The sequence below is a fragment of the Camelus dromedarius genome, chromosome 4 (genome assembly GCF_036321535.1).
Source record: "Camelus dromedarius isolate mCamDro1 chromosome 4, mCamDro1.pat, whole genome shotgun sequence".
In the NCBI taxonomy this organism is placed as follows: Eukaryota; Metazoa; Chordata; class Mammalia; order Artiodactyla; family Camelidae; genus Camelus; species Camelus dromedarius.
In genome coordinates, this window is record NC_087439.1 from 78,411,283 (window position 1) to 78,417,741 (window position 6,459).

Sequence of the window (6,459 nt, forward strand, 5' to 3'; positions counted from 1 at the left end):
CTATGAGAAAAATACATGTAACAAGCAGAGAGAAGAGTTTAATGAACCCTTATATACCAGCCCCATCTTTTCAGTTACTAACATGGGAATAATTCTGTTCCATCCCTACCCCCACCCACAGGATTATTTTTAAGCAAATTGCAGATATCCTCTTATTTCATCTATAAACATCTCAGTATGTGTGCCAGTTAGCAATTTAATACTCTTCAGCTCCAAATTCACCCTTCTTTGTTCCGCTGTGTGATACTGGAGCTGGACCCTATCAACGTTTCTCTCTCGCCGACTGGCAAGATATTGAGCTTTGTCGTTATCAGAGGGACTCTGGAAGAGGAAGGGGCATTTCTCACAGGTTCCACCGTACTCTCCCATGCTTGTTCTTGTAGTTGAAAGCGGCCACAGCTATGAGCTGCACAGGGGCGCTCACTTCCCAGCGAATTTCAGCAGCACCCAAATGGATGGCTTCCCGATGAGCTCCGCTGGCATCTCAGCCAGGCTTCCAGTGAGTCTCACAGGTGCTCAGCTGGTGTCTTCTCATGATTTTATGTGTGTGTGTGTGTACATCTATATGTAAAACATTGCCATGATTCTAAAGTTATGTCTACAAAATAAGGAACATTTAGTGAAGTCTAGCTTCCATCTGTGCCTCTCTCCTTTTCCTTTAAGAGATTATTTTTCATTAATTTATCAATTCTTCCATTTTTAAAAATAAAAGCAAAAATACTCACATCGCCCCTTCTTTAAAAGTAGCACACCGTATGTCTGATTCTGTGCTTTGCTTTTTTCCATAAATATATCCTAAAAATCACTTCATAAAAGTGTGTGCAGAAATCTCTATTGCATTTGCTTAGTATTCCATCGAGGGAATGCCCTGTGTTATATTCAGCCATTCCCAAATTGGTGGACCTCTGAATTGCCTCCAGTCTTTTGCTGCTATAGGCAGTGCTTCTGTAAACATGCCTTTCATCTTTTGGCCAGTGTATCTTCAGTACTGCATCTGTTAGCTTTTGCTAACTATAGCACATTACCTCAAAACTTAGTGGCATAAAGCAACAATGTCACTTATCAGCTCAAGATTCTGACGGTCAGCAGTTTTCGCAGGGCTCAGCCCTGTCCTTCCTTCTGCTGTTCGCATTCATGTGACTGAAGTCAGCTGTCAAGTCAGTTGGAACTGGATAGTCCAAGAAGGCTCGTTGACTTCTAGAGAGGTCGGTCAGCTGCCACCCAAGGTGCCTGAGCGGCCTCTCACGCTCCGGTGAGGCAGCCAGCCCTCATCCTGCGTTCTTGTGTCTCTCTCAGGGTTCCAGGCACATCAACAGAGTTCAAGCCCCAGCGCACAAGTACTTCTCAACCTTCTGCTTGCATAAAGTCTGCCCCTGTCCTAGGAGCACTCAGACAGGCCCATTGCCTTTGGGAAGAGGGTGACTAGCACAAGACATGCAGACAGGCAGAGGTATTCACAATCTGCTACAAGGGCAGATCGCCAGAGGCAAGGTTGTTGGGTCACAGGGAAGATTTAAATGTAAAATTTCCAAATCCCTCCTCCCCCACCGCCCAACCCTAGGGGTTAGACTAGTTGCGTTCCTTCCCAGTACAAATGAATGTGCCTGTTTCCTATAGTGTCACCAATAGAGTGTGTTTTCAAACTTTTACATTTTTTTCAATCTAAAAGTGAGTGATGGTATCTGAGTGGCATTTTAATTTGTGTCTCAGTGTGAGTGAGGTTGAGTATTCCTTTCATTTGCTTAGGAGTCATTTGAATTTTTTCCTGTGACCTGCCTATATTTCTTACCCATTTTTTAAGAGATTGATTGTCCTTCTCTACTTTTACAAGCTTTTTATATATTAGGACTATTAGCCCTTTGTCAGTAATATAACTTACAAATATTTCCCCCAATTTATCATTTGTCTTCATGCTTTATTTTTTAAATCATGCAATCTTTAATATTTCTGGATTTTGAGCCATTATTAGAAAAGTTTTCTCCATTCCCGAGTAACAGGGGAATTCACCTGTGTTTCTCTAATATTTGTGTGTGTGTGTGTGTGTGTTGGGAGGAGAGGATCTAATTATCCCAGTTTCCCTATTAAGATACCATCTTTATTGTAGACTACATTTCTTTGAGCCTGTATTCAGTTGACATTTAAAGTATGACTAATTCCAGGTGAAAATGTGTTAGTCAAATTCTGTATTCGGGCTCTCCATCTCTCTCTCTGCCTATAGCTGAATTGACACTCCCTTTTAAAACCAACTCAAACCCCATCTCCTTTCCACACTGTCCAGTGAGTCAGCAGGAGCCTCCCGGTTTCCATACTGCTAGGTAGCTGAAAGTATAGGCTTTGGTGTGGGCGACTTTGTCGGTTCCTGTCTGTGTGATCTCAGGTAAATCACTCAATCCTTTTTAGTTTTTTTATCTGAAATCTGTGAGAACAACAAAAACTCCCTCACAGGGTCATTTAATAGAATCAGTGAGATAATGTAGGGAACTCACTAGCATAGTTCTGGCACATAGTTAGTGCTCAGTAAGTTACTTAAGCCTATTAAAGAAGTGGAAAGACCAAGTAATGAAAAAAGGAAAATATCTAAGTCCGGGAAGTGTGGAGCTTAAGGCAGAAATGACTTTGTTGGCAGCGATTAATGTGTATGTGCTTACCTGTGTGCACAGACTGGGAAAGAAAACACAGTTGTGTTTTCTTTCATGTGTTTCATTCAGGGGTGCTCCCCTATAGACTGAGAGTGGTGGGCTCTTTCTTTGGCAAAGAACTTTTACACTCTTCAGTATGTCAACTCTCAATCCCTGCCTATGACAAGAAAAGGCAAAACCCTAAGGAGCAGAAAACACTTCTGGTCAGCTCATACCTTAAGCAAATCAGAGTTTTAGAATCAAAATCTGCTGAATAGCTGAGCACCTGACCTACAAACGCTGACATTTTGGTGTACCTCTTCTACTTCTGGTACTCCATCCCAGGGGACTTCATATGTCCTGCCAGAGGCTCCCCCTCCAACCCCTGACCCAGAGCTGCTTAGAGCAGAGTGGTATGTCCTGGATAGCCAGCTCCTTCTAGCCACAGTCCTAGGACTGCAAGTCCTCCTGCTCAGCTGGTCTTCATTCTAGCAGTTTCTGCCCCAAGAGTCTAGTATGTCAGATGTCAATTTTGAGGGGGAAAAAAAATTTATTAGTAGGAGCAAAACTGGAGCTAAATTGAAACAAGGAGACAGAATAAAAGGTCTTGGAATTATACTTGTGAGATGTATGACGAGGCTGGGTTTGGCCCTGCTCTGGCATGATCGAAACGAGTTGTGTAACTCAGTAAGGCAATCTCAAGCTGACGTGTGAAACTGTTACCTTTAGTTTTACTGGGGACTTGGGGAAGGGGATTGACTTGGGAAGGTGCATGAAGGAAGTTTCTAGAGTGATGATACTGTTCTGTATCTTGATAGGGGTTGGAGTTACTCATTAAAACTCATGAATGTACACCTGAGATTTGTGCATTTCTTTGTAAATTTTACACTAAAAACTGCAAAACAGTAAACTCCAGTGAACATGCATCCTGAAACAGAGAAATATTTAGTGCACTGATGTCTGCAGTTTACTTGAAATGTATTGAAAATAGATTAATGGATAGAATAGGATGAACGGACGGATGTAATAAAAACAAGTATCGTCCGATGGTAACAGTAAAATCTAGCTGGTGAGGACACAGGTGTTTACACTACAGTTCTTTCAACATCACTGCATGTTTTAATTTTTTTTCAAAAAAAAACCTTGGGGAAAATTACCCAATACTTTATCAAAAGCAAACAAGCAAATTCTGGATACACAGCAGTCCTGAGGGCTGTCCCTGCGAATATAGAATTCCTTCCAGTGTCCTCTGCTTTCCTCTTGGCCACTGACCTCCCGCCTGACATAAACCTGGCCCACATGTCCTCCCTTTTCCCCTGCACTTTCATAATCATGTCCTCACCCTCTGGGCAAAGATGAATGGAAAAACAGCACAGGGTCCTCAGCTACTGGGCAGATCTTTTCGATGAAGACTCAACCACACATGCAGTCTTGGTAATTGTGGTAAATTGTCAGCATATGTACTTTTCTGCACCCAGAAAAGACTGCAAAAGCTTGTTTTTAAAAAACAAAACCTAATTGCAGTTATTTAAATTGCGTATATTTCAGATTTTTAATTACGGAAAAGATTGTCTCCTAATAACGGCATGAAGAAATGACCAGTATTTGCCTCATTTCCATTGCTCATGGGGAAAGAGCATAGCATTTGCTGAGCCCTAGATATGGAACAGATGTTTTGCATACATTGACTCACATAGTTCTCAGAGCCCTGCCAGTATACAGCCCCAATATCCTCATTTTATAACAAAGCTCAAGGTCATAGAGCCAGTAAATATTAGATCTAGGACTGAAACCAAGATCCCTTCAGCTCAAAATGATATTCTTTCCAGCAATGCACATTGTATCTGGCATTTAAAATAGGTTATGTTCTGCAAAGCTAACATAACTTCAAGAACAGCAGCAGTCACTTGGCCAGGATTTGACAAAATACCACTTAGTAAAGGAATACAATTTCTAAGGGCTTTTTCGTGTTCTACTTCAACTGTTCTTACCCAACCACCACCCACCCAAAGATATTTTTAACAGTTTATACACTTCCCATCAGTATTATTGACAACTCTAACAAGAATACAAAACTTGGCAACAATTCCCGTATTTTCTGTAACTTTAGGGGCAGCTGTTTAATAAACCTGCTTAACTAAGGGGAATTTACTTTTGACATCAGTATTGCCTGTTCATAAACTAAAACTAAACAGACAGCCCAACTTCTCCTTAATGATCTTCTATATCATGCTTAACCCATCAAAAAATTTTATCCAGTTGAATAATGGAAACTTTTCCCCACATTAAGCCAGATTCCTAAACTACTGAAACAATATAGTAATCACCCAGTAGATGGCACTAGTTGTGCTGACGACTCCGTTTTCATTGGGTTTGGTCTATCCTTAAGCAGTCCAGACTTAGGTCAGAGGTCTTACTCAGCTTCCGACTGGGGTTATACACATTTGAAACAAAAGACTAGGCCCCATGTGGCAGTCAAATTCATGTCTTGTATGTTACTTATATATGGAAAATTTTAATGATATCTGCCCCGCTGTACAGAACAGGATTGAGATCTGTAAGTGGCAGGTTCTATAGGCATTCTCAGGAATGTTTATCCTGCCTCCAGCCCCATTTTTGTTTGGCCAGCATCTCCACATAATAAAGTAGGAAATTGAGGAATGCTCTGGGAGATATGAGGAAGGTGTAAGATGCTGCAAACATTTGCTGAAATAAGCAGTAGTAAAATCTATTTTAATTTTTTAAACAGAAAGCTTCAGTGAAAAGGCTCATTTTCACTTAGATCTACACAGGTCCAGATGAAGCTAGGCAACTCCACTATGGATAATCTGATTTTAATATATTCTATTTGAACCTAAGTCAAAACTTACAGTGCTCATATTCAGAGGCCATATTCAAAACTCTATTCTGCTTGAAACTACTATGCTTTACCCATTAATTCTGACCTCTGGAATTATATGCTTTTAAGTAATTTTTCCACGTTTTATAATCCAGAACCTTGGTATATTCTAGCCCCATAAAGATAAACTGGTATGTGTATGTGTGTATATATATTTCAAAACAAAGTTACTTCTGTATTAATGAGAGATATTAAGGCAGGAAACAAACATCTTCCAGGTCTTTGTTTCAACTGCACCTCTCCCACTTATAAATTATCCTTCTGAGCAGAGAAGTCATGTGTATCTCTAACAAGTTCCTGGGGAGAATCTCAAGGAGGTTTATAAACTATTCTTTGAGAATTTTATTCAACATATTTTCAATATGTGAACTAAGAAATTGGACTATCTCTTCCATGTCCAGTAGCATAAATTTTGGTGACAAGAAATAGAAAAAATGTACTTAAATTGTTGGTTGAAAATGGTTAAAGAACTGGTTTTTAAAGACTCATCAACAGTACTTCCTTCAGTTGAGGGTGTGAGACAATAAGCATGATGTGCCCATGAGGACTGTGGTGTCAAGTCTTAAGAGACCAGGGCTCTCATATAATTCAGCAGCTAGTCTCCAAGCTCTCAGTAGGCATGTTCTTAAAACTATGGAGAGTCGCAATAAAATTGTGTACTACCTATCAAGTCCTTTCAAAAGGCTTAAATGTCTACTTGTCAAACTTGTTGAAATGTTCATTTTCTTTACATCATACAAATTCTCATAGTGGTAAATGGCTCTTAGTAACACCTTTGGAAACATGCTCGACTTGATTCTCTCGTCTGTTCCTTAGTCTGTGATTGGTGCTTTAACAAACAACATTGTACTCTTTAGCTCTGAAACCTGGAGTAATGTGTCATGGTATTCGAATACAAATTTTGGTGGCATCCCTAATAAAGTAAACCTCAAGGAATTTGGG